General features: G+C 45.0%; 1 protein-coding gene and 1 non-coding gene across 3 annotated transcripts in view; one reads left to right on the forward strand and one right to left on the reverse strand.

Moving 5' to 3' along the window:
• HECW1 (HECT, C2 and WW domain containing E3 ubiquitin protein ligase 1) overlaps positions 1-14,029 on the forward strand; it is a 419,352-nt gene that overhangs the window by 78,824 nt on the left and 326,499 nt on the right. The window lies entirely within an intron of this gene.
• On the reverse strand, positions 2,395-2,501 carry LOC111727716. The gene has a single exon (XR_002775199.1). It is a non-coding gene; the product is annotated as a U6 spliceosomal RNA (small nuclear RNA).

A 14,029-nucleotide genomic window follows, 5' to 3' on the forward strand; every position in this document is an offset into this window, starting at 1 on the left:
ATAATTTCAAACTTTCAAAAGTAAAAGTGAGCTTAGATGCAAATCCTCAGGTGTCAGCTAGAACAAATAATAAATTCTTTTGGCAGCACTGAGTTTTCTCAGGCAGACATTTTAAGGGGGCTGGAGCTGTCATCCTGGGAACAGCTGCCTTGAGCTGATAGAAATGATGCTAGTGTTTGTTCAGGCCCTTTTCCATGTGGATAGGGGTGGGTGGATGAACTCATTTGTGGTACAAGTTGAAGTTCTCCTAGGCCAATGCCAAGGCCTACTTGAAAAGAGAGTTCAGAGGGCCTTGACTAGAGATGGTCAAGGAGAGAGTCTCTGTCAGGATGCAGGCAGTTGAATCAAGGCTCACTGTGTCACCAGGCATGCTGTGCAGGTTGCACACTGCACAACTCCAGGGCTGGCATTTACTTCCCAGGCTGTGTGAATGAATGCCCCTAAGTTGTGCAGTGCACAGCAGTCCTGGGACCACAACTGCTTCACAGCTGGTAGAAAAATTTCCATCTGGTTCTCCTTCATTCCATCTCAGTCAGTGGGCAAGGGGCCTTCTTCACTATCCCCACCCAAGATATATAAGCCCCTCATTCTTATTTCAGGGCAGAGGTGTGGGGACTGTTCCAGATTGATGGATTGTTTGGGGGTCCACAGTTCAAGGAAAAGGGGGTGTGGGATCAGCCTTTTTGGTCCTCCAGCCTTGTTTTCCCTCCACATCCAGGATGCCTTTCCTCCCCACAGCCCCTTCCGCTCCCTGGAGACTAAGAAACTCATTTTGCAGAGGCTGTGAGCCTTCTATCTTTATTTTATTATTATTATTATTTTTATCAAATCATAGCTGTGTGCATTAATGCAGTCATGGGGTACAGTGTGCTGGTTTGACGGGACCCTTTTATCTTTAATTCCTCTTGGCAGTGGGCTGGGGGAGGAGGGAACCCATCCTTTGGAACCGAGAGCAAGTTAAAGACAACAGGAAACACAGGAATCAATACTTTGAGATAACCCCCTGCCATGCACACCTGCAAGGAAACATCTTTAGGCTCTGCCCATTAAGTGCAGACACCAAGACTCGCCAGCTGGCCGCAGGAGGTAGAGCACCTTCCAGGAAGCTTCAACATTTCTGTAAATCAAGAGGTCAGGTAGTGAGAGGAAAGGAGAGGAAATGGAGTGCCAAGGGGAGGATTAGCAAAAAAAAAAAAATTAAGAAGGAGGCCCACCATGCTTTTTTGTCTTTTATTTTTTCCCTCTTTGCTCTCTCTTGGATCGACCACATTTCCTTTGCAGCTTTCTCTCTCCCTTACCGGCTTGGAAAGTAACGTGTTCTTTTTGATTCTTTTAGTGGTTAGCTTTCAGTTTTTAAGAGGCATAATTAACTTTACAAAGCCTGAAGTTAATTAATCTCTGGGTTGCCCTCTATCACCACAGAAGCCTTACAATGGCTCGCTCCCCCTCCACTTTCCATACTTGCGGCTGCTTTTCTTTCTTTCTTTTTATAAACTTCCAAGTCTGGTCATTTATCATTATTTTCACCGTCAGTTCATATTTAGATGAATCAAAACGTTTGCCAGTTTCTTCACTTCATATGGCTTCTTAAACACAACTCACTTCTAAATTCAATATCCTTTGTGCTAAAATAACCCTTAAGCTACTTAGAGGGGAAAACTCTCTGGGCCTTTGTTAAATTTGCGCTAACCCTCACTCTTAAATTACAGACTTGCTAAGTGCCGTAGATGCTCCAGAGTTCACCACCTTCTTAAATTGACCTAATTTTCACAGATGGGACATGTACCACATGTATGTATCTGTACAGTAGGCCCAGTCCCTTATGTTGACCCCCTCCCAATGTCTCCCCATTTGCTCCACCTTGGGCGGTCAACTTAGAAATGTTGTAGGCTAGCTGTTAAATTTTTCCCTTGGCACTTTAAATATATTATTACACTGTTTTCTAAAGTCCTTTGCTGCTTTGTAAAAACGTGTTTTTTCCTAATTGCCATTACTTTATTTTGCTTTTTAAAATAGATAATAACTGTACAAATTCAGGGAGCACATAGTGGTGTTTCCATACACAACACGTATAGTGGTCAGGGTAATTCACATATCCCTCTCTGGGTTGGGAACATTCACTATCCTCCTTCCAGCTACTGGAAACTGTGCTATTAATTATAGTTACCCTGCAGTGGTATAGAACACTAGAACCTACTCCTCCTGTCTAGCTGTAATTGTATAGCCTTTAACAAATCTCTCTGGGTCCCTCCCTGCCTTTTACCCATCCTCTCTCCTCCTGTATCCTCTGTCCTACTTTTCCCTTCTATGAGAGCATCTCTTTTTAGCTTTCACATATGAGAAGAACATGCAGTGTTTAACTTTCTGTTCCTGACTCTAAAAAAAAAAAAAAAAAAGAACATGGAAAGTTTCACGAATTTGTGTGTCATCCTTATGCACGGGCCATGTTTATCCTCTCTTGTATCATTCTAACTTTAGTATATGTGCTGCCAAAGGGATACTCTTTCCTTACCTTTTGTTTATTAAGGTAGATGTCTTTTGGCCTGTGTGGTGGCTCACACTTATAATCCTAGTACTCTGGGAGATCAAGACAGGCAGATTGGTTGAGCTCAGGGGTTCAAGATCAGCCTGACGGAGAGTGAGACCCTATTTCTACTAAAAATAGAAAAAACTACCCAGGCATACTAGCAGGCACCTATAGTCCCAGCTACTAGGGAGGCTGAGGCATGGGAATCACTTGAGCCCAAGAGTTTGAGGTTGCTGTGAGCTGTGATGCCACAGCTGTGTCTACCCAGGGTGATAGAGTCAGATTCTGTCTCAAAAAAAGAAAAAAAGTAGATGTCTTTTTATATTCTGCAGATTCACTATGCTGTATCTATGTGTGGGTTTATTTAATTTATTCTGATCGGGACTTGCTGTGCTCCCTCAATTTTAGGAACTATGTTTTCTTCACATCTGTAACTTTTCTATCATCTTCCTTTCCAACAGCCCCTCTCCCATTTTCTAAGTTTCTGTCTGGCACTACTGTTAATATGTGGTGGACCTTTTCCTTCTTCTTCCACATTACTGAAGCCTTCCTATTTTCTACATCTTTACCTCTCAATGCTACACTCTGAGTGATTGTCTCTTCTCTTCCTTCCAATAGGCTTTATTCTCTGAAGTTTGCTCTTTCAACCCATTCTGAGTTCCCTATTCAATGACTAGATAGGTCATATATAGAATTCCTTTGATTCTTTTGCAAATCAACTTGTTCTTTCTCCCAAGGTCCTGATATTATCTTATGGTTTCTATTTCTTACTTATCTCTTTGAGCAATTTAATAATATTAATTTACTTTTTTCTTTTTCTTTTTTTGTTTTCCAGGATAATTCATGATATGAAAAGGGACATTCTTATTTGAAAGGTTCTGTCAGGCTGTTTTATTATTTTGAGTTCTTGGGGTTCAGAGTCTCCCATTGTTTTGCCTGCTGACTTTCCTGGTGGAGTCTCTTCCTGAGAGTCCCATGGGTCTGAACATGGCAGTATTCCAAAGGGATAGTTCCTATTCACCTCTTCAGGGCCTTCTGGGATTTACTCATCCAGGGAAATTTTGTTGTCAAGTTTTGTTTGGGAGGGGCAACTGTGCATGTCTCTTTACTAGTATGAATTCTGGTTCCACATCCATTGGTGGTTTATTTAGGTCTGGGGGACGCCTCCATTTGGCAATTCTTATTGTTCTTGACCTCTTTGGAGCCCTGGGCTGTTGGGCAGCACTGTCTCTTTTCTACTTAAGGTCTTGTTGTGCCCAGATGTCGTAATTCCCAAAGACCACCCTGGAGCCGATACCAATGCAACAAACAAAAGAGCCATTTATTCAAGTTCAAGTTCGAGCTCAGACCCTCAGATCAGCCCTCCGCAGTAGGCGAGTATTGAGGGCCCCGAGTCTCTGGATGTGAGGGTTTTTATTGGTTACAGTAGGTTTTTATTGGTTACAGAAGGGTTGCAACAGGCAACCCTTCTGATTGATTGGGTAATTAACTGACCTAGTTTTTGATTGGCTTTTTATCAGGGGCAGTTATCTGCTTTTTTTTTCTGTAACAGAAAAACTAGCCTGTCTTCTCATTCCCCCCTTGTCTTGTGACCAAGAGGACCCAATCATGGGTCCTGAGCAGTGGTTCCCAGATCTATGATATCTGCTATGGGTCTATACTGTGATCTTAGAACCATGAGTTGCACCGCTCCCACTCGCTCTTTGATAAAAATGAGGAGCCTATTGATGACATAGGGCCCAATGGTTAACAGTAATAGCAGTATGAGTATGGGTCTGGCAAGGGTAGATACCAGAGTTATCAACTAGGGGGACCAATTAAGGAATTCTTGAAGATGAGAGATAGATTTTTCCATTCTCTCTATGTCCAAGTCTATGTCGGACCTCAGGGCTCCATAAGCGGTGTCTCTGTCCCATTCAATTTTCCATTGTGGGATAAAGTTCTCTCTGATGACAATGGGATCTGCTAGCCTGGCGTGGGTATAGTGGGATAAAGTTCTCTCTGATGGCAATGGGATCTGCTAGCCTGGCGTGGGTATAGTGGGATAAAGTTCTCTCTGATGGCAATGGGATCTGCTAGCCTGGTGTGGGTATAGTGGGATAAAGTTCTCTCTGATGGCAATGGGATCTGCTAGCCTGGCGTGGGTATAGTGAATCAGGAGGTAATGCCATTGACCTTAAGGCCGGTGGTCATTGTCAGGACAACGACGTAAGATCCTTTCCACCGGGGTTTGAGTGTTTCCTGTCAGCATCTCTTGATGTACACCCAGTCACCTGGTGAAAGTTGTGCGGCTCTGGCGTAGGTTTGGCCTCGTAAATGGCTTTAAGGTGTGGCCAAACACCTGAGTGGCCCCACTGGAGACTTTGTAAAGAAAAGAGCAGGTTATAATCTTCAAATTCTGCTAGTAACTGGGATTTCAAGTTAGGGGTGATAGGGGAGGGTCTACCGAACATAATTTCAAAGGATGTGAGTCCTAACACATAGGGGGAATTCCTGACCCTATAAAGGGCATAGGGAAGGAGAGTCACCCAGTCCCTGTCAGTCTCTTGGGTTAATTTAGTCAAGGTCTCTTTTAGAGTTTTGTTCATTCTCTCTACTTGCCCTAAACTTTGAGGCTGGTATGCACAATATAGTTTCCAATTTGCCTCCATTGCTGTTGCTACCGCTTGGGTTACCTCAGAAATAAAGGCTGGTTCATTGTCAGAGCCTAATTGGATGGGGAATCCATACCTGGGCAGAAGATCTTCCAGAATCTTTTTGGCTACTACCTGCCCTGTCTCATGTTTGGTAGGCAAAGCTTCTACCCATCCTGAAAAAGTATCTATAAAGACTAAAAGATATTTATATCCATACTTTCCGGGTTTGACTTCAGTGAAGTCAACTTCCCAATAAGTATGTGGTTTGTTACCCCATAACCGGGAACCCTGGCTGTTGGAGACTGATCTTGCATTGGTTAGTTGGCATGCTTTGCATGCTGTCACTATCTGACCCACTTTGGCATCTAATTATTCTATTTTGATATTGGCATGGCAGACGAGATCTTTCATTTTCCTGGTGCCTATGTGGGTGGTGTGATGTATGCGTTGCAACACTTGCAGTCCCAGTTCTGCAGGCAATAAAACTTTACCGTCACAAGTGAGCCACCAACCGTCACAGCATTTAGTCATGGGTATTTTCTGCATCCATGCTAAGTCTTGTTTTGTGTAATTTGAGTGTTCAGGTAATTCTGGGGGACCAGGATCTGGAAACTGCAGGGCTAATATCAGATCTACTTCCAGAGCAACTCTCTTGGCTTCCTGATCCACCCAGTGGTTCCCTCTTGCTATGGGGGTGGCAAGTTTCTGGTGTCCTGGACAATGAATAATGGATACCTATGTCAGTAACCATATGGCAGTTAGTAGGTCTAAAATCTCCTGCTTATTTTTCACAATTTTTTCTTCAGCAGTTAACAGGCCCCTTTCCTGATAGATGGTGCCATGTTTGTGGGCTGTGGCAAAGGCATAGCGACTATCTATGTCGATATTAATTTTTCTTTCTTTGCCCAGGGTTAATGCCATGGTTAGACCTATAAGTTCGGCCTTCTGAGCTGAGGTCCCTGCCAGGAGGGCTTCTGCCCAGAGAGTCTCAGTTTCTGAGACTACTGCCACCCCCGCGTACCTCTGGCCATCTTGTATGAAGCTGCTCCCATCCGTGTACTAGGTTTCTTCAGCACCTGGCAGTGGTTGATTGGTCAGGTTCTGGTGGAGACCGTGGACCTGTGTTAGAATGTCTGGAGGGGGATGTCTGCTTCTGGCTTAGGCAGCAGAGTGGGGGGGTTCAGGGTAACTCTGGGTAGGAATCAGATTCATGGTGGGTTCAGTAACAGGCTCTGATAGTGTGTCATCCATGCATTGCTCATCCACCAATCGGGGGGTTGTTTCAGTACCCCTCCAATGGTGTGAAGGGTGGTTATCAGTAGTTCTTGCCCTAGGGTCAGTTTGTCCACATCTCGGACCAACAGAGCAGTGATGGCTATGATGCGCAAACAAGGAGGCCAGCCTGCTGCTACTGGGTCAGTTTTTTTGATAGATAAGCCAATGGCTGGTTCCATGGACCCAAGGTTTGGGTCAGAACACCCTTAGCCACCCCCTTGCATTCATCCATATAAAGGTGGAAGGGCTTGGTGATGTCAGGGAGACCAAGCTCCAGAGAGGTCAGGAGGGTGGTTTTTAACTTCTGAAAGGCCCATTCCATATCCTCAGTCCAGTTAAAAGGCTGCCCTCCTTTGCTTGCTTCATGCAAGGGTTTGGCTATCTCTGCAAATCCAGGGACCCAAAGTCTACAAAACCCAACTCACCCTAGGAACTCCCAGACTTGTCTTGGTGAAGCGAGAATGGGGATCCTTAGGACTGTTTCTTTTCTGGCTTCAGAGAGCCATCTCTGTCCATCTTTTAGAATATAGCCTAGGTAACTTATGGATTGTCAGCAGATCTGCGCCTTCTTGGCAGATGCTCTGTATCCTAGGTCCCCCAGGGTCATGAGTAAGTCTCGCATTCCCTGCATGCAGGTTGATTCGTCGTCTATGGCTATTAAGATGTCATCCACATACTGAAGGAGGGTGAGGTTAGGATGGTGTTTACAATATTCACCAAGGTCTTCATGCAATTCTTCATCAAAGATAGTGGGGGAATTTTTGAATCCCTGAGGCAGTCTAGTCCAGGTCAATTGATGCCTTTTTCTGGATCATTCCACTCGAATGCAAACAGGTTTTGACTTTGTGGTGCCAGTGACAGACTGAAAAAGGCGTCCTTCAAATCCAATACAGTATACCATGTCAGGGTGGTGGGTAGGGAGCTTATGGAAGGCTATATATCCATTACCCATCTGTTGACTTCTTTCAAGTCCTACACCGGTGGGTAATCATTGGTGAGGGGTTTCTTGACTGGGAGCAAGGGGGTGCTCCAAGGAGATTGGCATGGGACCAAAATTCTTACCTCAAGGAGGCACCTGATGTGTGGCATAATACCCCTTCTTGCTTCCTGTGACATTGAGTACTGCCTTACTCAGGCTGGTTTGGCCCTGGGCTTGAGTTCCACCAGGATGGGAGGGTGGTGTTGAGCCAGGCCCATCCCGCTGGTTTCCACCCATGCTGATGGGTATGCGGTCAGCCAGCTAGCCATATTTACATCAAGATTGGTGGACTGCTGATGAAGCTGGTATTCATCCTCCAAGAGTACCATAGAGACCTGGATAGGATGGCCTTTCCCATATGTGACTCGATTTCCCCCTTGTTCAAAGGAAATCTGGGCCCCAATCTTATTCAGTAAGTCTTGGCCCAATAATGGGTAGGGGCAATCTAGGATTACCATGAATGCGTGGGATATTCAGCCCACGCCTAGATTCATGGTTCTTTGAGTAGTCATACTGTCTCACCCTAGTGGCCCCTTGGACCCAAGATTTCTTGCTGGTCAATTTGCCCCAGGTTTCTATAAGGACTGAATGTTGGGCACCTGTGTCTACTAAGAAATTGATGGGGGTCCCCTCCACTTTTAGAGTTACCCTGGGTTCGAGGAAAGGATCTGAACCCCAACTCCCCTAATCTCTGAGTTCTCCCAATTCCAGTATGTGTGTTTTGTGTAGTGACTGCCCTTGTTTCTTTGGACATTCTTTGACCCAGTGTCTACTTTCTTTGCAGTATGCACATTGATCCTTGTGTAACGTTAGGTGCCCCACCCCACCCCCGCTACGGTTCCTTACCATCACCAGTGGCGAGCTTCCGCAGTCTCCACTCTCGTTCTCTGGGGGTCCTCGCAGTGGAGGCAAGCTGGATTTTAGCTAATTCTTGTGTCTGTTTTCTATTGGTGGCTGCCAGTGTCTGGGCATGTTTTTCTTCTGGGGTTTCTTGGTTGTTATATACTTTCTCCACTACCATCAACAGGTCTTGTAAAGATTTCTCAGCTAGCCTATCTATTCTCTGAAGCTTTTTTCTGATATCGGGGGGGGGGGACTGATTAACAAAGGCCATGATTACAGCAGCTTTGTTCTCAGCCTCCAGATTCATGGACGTATAAGTACGAAACGCCTCCATGATTCTCTCTAAGAAGGCAGCAGGAGACTCAGTCTTTTCTTGTTGGACATTTCCTACCTTGGCCAAATTAGTCAGCTTCTGAGCCACTTTTCTGAGACCTCTCATTAAAGCCTGGTGGTAGACCTGGAGTCTCTCCTTACCTTCTGCAGTATTATAGTTCCAGTCTGGGTGGACTAGTGGGGACACAACATCTATCAATGCCTGATTAGTAATAGGGTTCCCATCATCACCCAGGACCATCTTCCAGGCTTCCACCTGGGTTCTCTCTCTCTCCTCGGTTATAAAAAGCACCTGTAATAATTGCTGACAATCATCCCAGATGGGCTGATGGGTAAAGAGAATAGAGTCTAACAAATCAATTAGAGCTGTTGGTTTTTCTGAAAATTTGGGGTTTTGCACTTTCCAGTTGTACAAATCACTAGTAGCGAAAGGCCAATAGTGAAGGGGTTGATTCCCATCCTCATCCACAGGTCCTATAGCCCAGAGTGGCAGGGTAGTTGAGTCAGCTATTGGTTGGGGAAGGTCACCACGGGCCCGCTGCCAGGTATAAGGCAGGCTGCTCACAGATCCTTCAACTGTGTTTGCCTCCCTGGAGGGGGGTGGTCTCCACTGCAGCAGACTAGAGGGAGATTGATGGGGGGGAACATGGCCTTTGGTTCCACGCCACCCTGCAAAACAGGGTAGAATGGTGTGGATGCTTTGGCCGATACTTTTGTGTGAGATTTCTCACAGATTGTGAGAATCACGCCTGGTTGTTCCTGCTGGGGTGGTAAAATTGGCTTCAGCCAGGCAGGAGGATCCGCTACTAAGTCTTGCCAGGTTGTAATGTAGGGAACCTGGTCAGGGTGACCGGTACATGGCTGGTATCTTTTACCTGATAAATAACCAGGAGGTGGAAAGTCCCCTCTGTAGGCCAACCTACATTGAAAGTCAGCCACTCATTTTTACAGAAATTTTTCATTTTTTTTTTCTAACTACGAGGCCCAGGTTTGGGGCCCAGTTCTTAAAATCTTTAAAATGATCTAAGACAAGAGACAAGGGAGTCGTCTGTGTTTGTCCCATCTCTCCCATCCAAACAATCCAACACAGAACCAAAAACACACACAGCATACACAGAAAAGACAAAGTCAGTCCTCCGGGAGTCTGGAGGCAAACCTGAAAGCAGGACTATAGCCTTTCACCATTTCGCGGGAGTGACTCATACCATCCATACAGAGAAACCAGAGGGATCAAATCCAGCCTTACCCGGCACTACCAATACAGATTTTCAGGCCCTACACTAAGATACACAAAGACACATGTCAGACACAGACACAGAAAGACACTTACCAGCTCTTCAGATCAGAGTCCTCAGGGGCTTTAGGAATCCCAGACTAGCCCCCAAATGTTGTGCTCAGATGTCGTAATTTCCTAAGACCACCCTGGAGCCGATATCGATGCAACAAACAAAAGAGCCATTTATTTGAGTTCGAGCTTGGACCCTCAGATCACCCCTATGCAGCAGGAGAGTGCTGAGGGGCCCAAGTCTCTGGATGCAAGGGTTTTTATTGGTTACAGCAGGGGTGGTTGCAATGGGAAACCCTTCTGATTGGTTGGGTAATTAACTGACCTAGTTTTTGATTGGCTTTTTACCAGGTACAGTTATTTGAGGGTTTTTTTTTTTCCATAACAGAAAAACTGGCCTGTCTTCTCAGTTTAAATCAGTGAGGAACCTGGGGTCTGAATTTGTCTTCCTACAAGAGCATGGGAAGCCATGCTCCATGCCTAGCTATGAAATGGCTGCACCTGCCTTTGGCCCCAGTGTTAACCAGGGTGCTCTGGCTTTTAGTTTTCTCTTCATTCCTGACACCTCTTTGGTATTGAACTTGGACACATGCACAAACTTTGCCTCTTGTTCAGCATTTTTATGTATTTGAGGCAGGTAGGGCAGTGTTAGGAGTGAGAAGCGGGAGGTCCTTCGTGTCAGCTTGGCTTGCCTTGTGGTCTGAGACCTGGAACTGTTTTATGAAAGCCAGCAGAACAGTGACATCAAATCCACTGAGCCCTCCTCATAATCTTGCTGATGACACTGCCATGATGGATAGTTTCAAGAAGGCACCAGGCACACTGAACTGCTGAAGACTGATGCTTCCCTGTCACTCCTGCTGACTCAGAGCAGATGATGCCTCACAGGCAAGTGTCCTCAATCTGGGCCTCGGGGCCTGTGACATTCTCCAGGCACAAAAGGCTTTGCTCTGCTTCCTGAGCAGCATATTCTGCATCTGCTTCTCTTTTTCAGGTGGATGATTTCCCTCCCCCACCCCAGGCTTCTCTCAGAGCTCCTGGCTTCTCTGTAAAGCACTATAGTATTTGCAAGGGAACCCCTCCCCCCCGTCTCTAACAGATTATAATTCGCAAGAAGGAGTCTCCTCACCTACTTTTTGTTTCTCTGAGAAAAGTTTCAGTTGGAGGTTGAGTTTGTAGCCAGGATACAACCAGTGAGATTTAAAGAAGTGAAGCCAAGAGTGTGCAGACTTGTCTTTTAGAGTCTGTTGAGAAAGGGAGAAGAAAAGTGGTTGTTTGAGTAAAAAGAATGAGGGAGAACAGTACACAGATTTGAATGCCACCAGGAAAGTGCTGAAACAGACTAAGAGGCTAGAATTCCAGGACAGTGACAGGATTATTAGCAGAGCACAGGCACAAAGAAGGGCCAGGCACTGGTGACCTGCCACAGGTTATCTGAGTACGCACTCCCATAGTCCCCCTGTAAGGTGACGTACTGAATATGGCAGGTGGAGCACTTTAACCAAAGCCACAGCTCTGAACTTTGAGTTCTTCTCCAAAAGGAGTGGACAGAGTTAAGGGACATTTGAAATCAACTGCTTTCAATGTTTCACTTTATGGGACGGGCAGCTTCCTAGCCCAAGTGGAATCAGCCACACGTAGGGACTGAGTGAGGCCCTTCCTCTACCAAAGGGTTCTGTCTTGCTGCCTCAAGGGCAAGACCTTTGTAGTCAAGATATCTTTTAACCAGAGACATTTCATAGAAGTTGATGTGTCTGTTGTCACTGCCCCAAAAGAACTTACTGTGGGGATGGGTCATTGAAAAGAAACATTGCAATGGGGTGAGAACAGGAAAACTTTCAGAGAGTGAGGCCCTGGTTGACTGTGGTAGAATACTACAGAGAGGGACTCAGGACATCTTGAGATGGAATAGTGAGTACATGGGGGAGGATAAGGGAGGACTCCAAAAGGATTAAGTAGAAATGTGTGCAGGTGTGTGTGGGCAGGCAAGGAGGCTATGAATCAGGATGAAAAATTCAACCTTTACCATTTTACATAAGTAAAACCATTTTTGGATTATTCAAACAGTTCCCATCTTTAGTCCCCTCTAAAATGTCACCTTTCTCTTCATGAAAGAATGAACTAATTCTGCAAATATTCATTTGTGACTGCTATGTGCAGGGCACCGTGGCCAGCACTGCAGGTGCAGGGGTGGTTGAGGCAGACAATCTCTGTCCTGAGGACATTCAGTCTCATGGGACAGAGGTCTGCCCACAAGAGGACTCCCTGGGATGAAAGACTGCCAAAGGTACTCAAGCATGGATATTCTATGGACCTCTGTCCTCATACCTCAACTTCTATCTATTTTTTTCTAAATTTGACCTGCTAGAATGAACCTGTTCATAGTAACTCTTCACAAAAAGGCAATGCTCCCCTCACTTCCCTCATATTTTAATCTGGTGCCTTACACACAGGGTGTAAAACTTAACGGGCATCAAACAGAGAGAAAACCTTTTTTAAAATAGTGAATCCAGACATCCTCACTCCTTCAAGCTCCCCCTGGTTCCTGTTTTATATAGTTGTTTAAGAATGAAGTATGCTATTGGAAAGGGGATGCTTTGTCCTGTGTGTTTGTGAAATTTAGAATTCTACAGATGTGTAGTATGGGGAGCAATGATAGGTTTCATTCTGGTGACTTTGCCTCTTTCGTTCTCTGTCTACCGTGAAAGGAGTTCTTGGGAAGATTTATTGGAATGCAAGGGAAAGAAAGCACCTATAAGGCTCGGCACCCCTAGCACAGGGGTTACAACCTGACCACATGCACCAAGGCTGGCAGGTTCGAGTCCGGCCTGGGTCTGCTAAACAATGACAACTGCAACAAGAAAATAGCCGGGCATTGTGGTGGGCGCCTATAGTCCCAGCTCCTTGGGAGGCTGAGGCAAAAGGATCGCTTAAGCCCAAGAGTTTGGGGTTGCTGTGAGCTATGATGCCACAGCACTCTACCCAGGGCAACATAATGAGATTCTGAAGAAAGAGAGAAAGAGAGAAAGAAAGAAAGAAAGAAAGAAAGAAAGAAAGAAAGAAAGAGAGAGAGAGAGAGAGAGAAAGAAAGAAAGAAGGAAAGAAAGAAAGAAAGAAAGAAAGAAAGAGAGAGAGAGAGAGAGAGAAAGAAAGAGAGAAAAGAAGGAAGGATGGATGGACCTGTAAGAGATACTGGATATTGGAAGCCCCTCCCCCAACATCTAAATGTAAACAGTTCTTTACACCTGTCCTTAGGACTCACCCTTTGTCTGAAAGAACAGTTCCTTCAAAGAAACAAATCCATATAGTTTTTTGCCACTGATTCTTGTAGACAGAGTCATGATCTTTCCCAGAATTATCACCATTTTCAAGGCTATAATTCATGAATAAAACTTGTTTGTATCTGATTCTTCTAGGATTAGAAATCTGTTACTAATTACAGTAGTCAAAATCTAGTTTATCAAATTAAATCATAAGCCATTTCTTTTTTTTTTTTTTTTTTTTTTTTTGAGACAGAGCCTCAAGCTGTCCCCCTGGGTAGAGTGCTATGGCATTACAGCTCACAGCAACCTCCAACTCCTGGGCTCAAGCGAGTCTCCCGCCTCTGCCTCCCAAGTAGCTGGGACCACAGGCGCCCGCCACAACGCCCGGCTATTTTCTGGTTGCAGCCGTCATTGTTGTTTGGCGGGTCCGGGCTGGGGATTCGAACCTGCCACCTTAGGTGTACGTGGCTGGCGCCTTAGCCGGTTGAGCTATAGGCGCCGAGCCATAAGCCATTTCTTTACAGTCGTTCATCATCTTGTAAAACATTTAGTATTGTTTTCCCAACTAGTAATGCAAAACAAAAGTATATGCTAGCTGCTAGGCTGATTATTTTTAGCAATGTATACTTTTTACTTTTTTAAATACAGAAACAATTTTGATAATTATGCCTGACAATTGTTGAAGTTATTTCTGGTTTGACTCATTTAATTGTCCCTTAAAACCAAATTGTATGTGCACAATTACAGAAAGAATGCCAAGGCTATTATGCTCCCCTCTTCTTAAGCAACTGGTAATTTTAGCTGCAAATTACATTGTGCTATAGAAAATTAAGTAATGAGAATGATTTATTATCTTGTTTATATACCTTACTTAAAAATGGATAAATA

The sequence above is a fragment of the Otolemur garnettii genome, unplaced genomic scaffold (assembly GCF_000181295.1).
Source record: "Otolemur garnettii isolate 467f Iridium unplaced genomic scaffold, OtoGar3 scaffold00119, whole genome shotgun sequence".
Taxonomy (NCBI): Eukaryota; Metazoa; Chordata; class Mammalia; order Primates; family Galagidae; genus Otolemur; species Otolemur garnettii.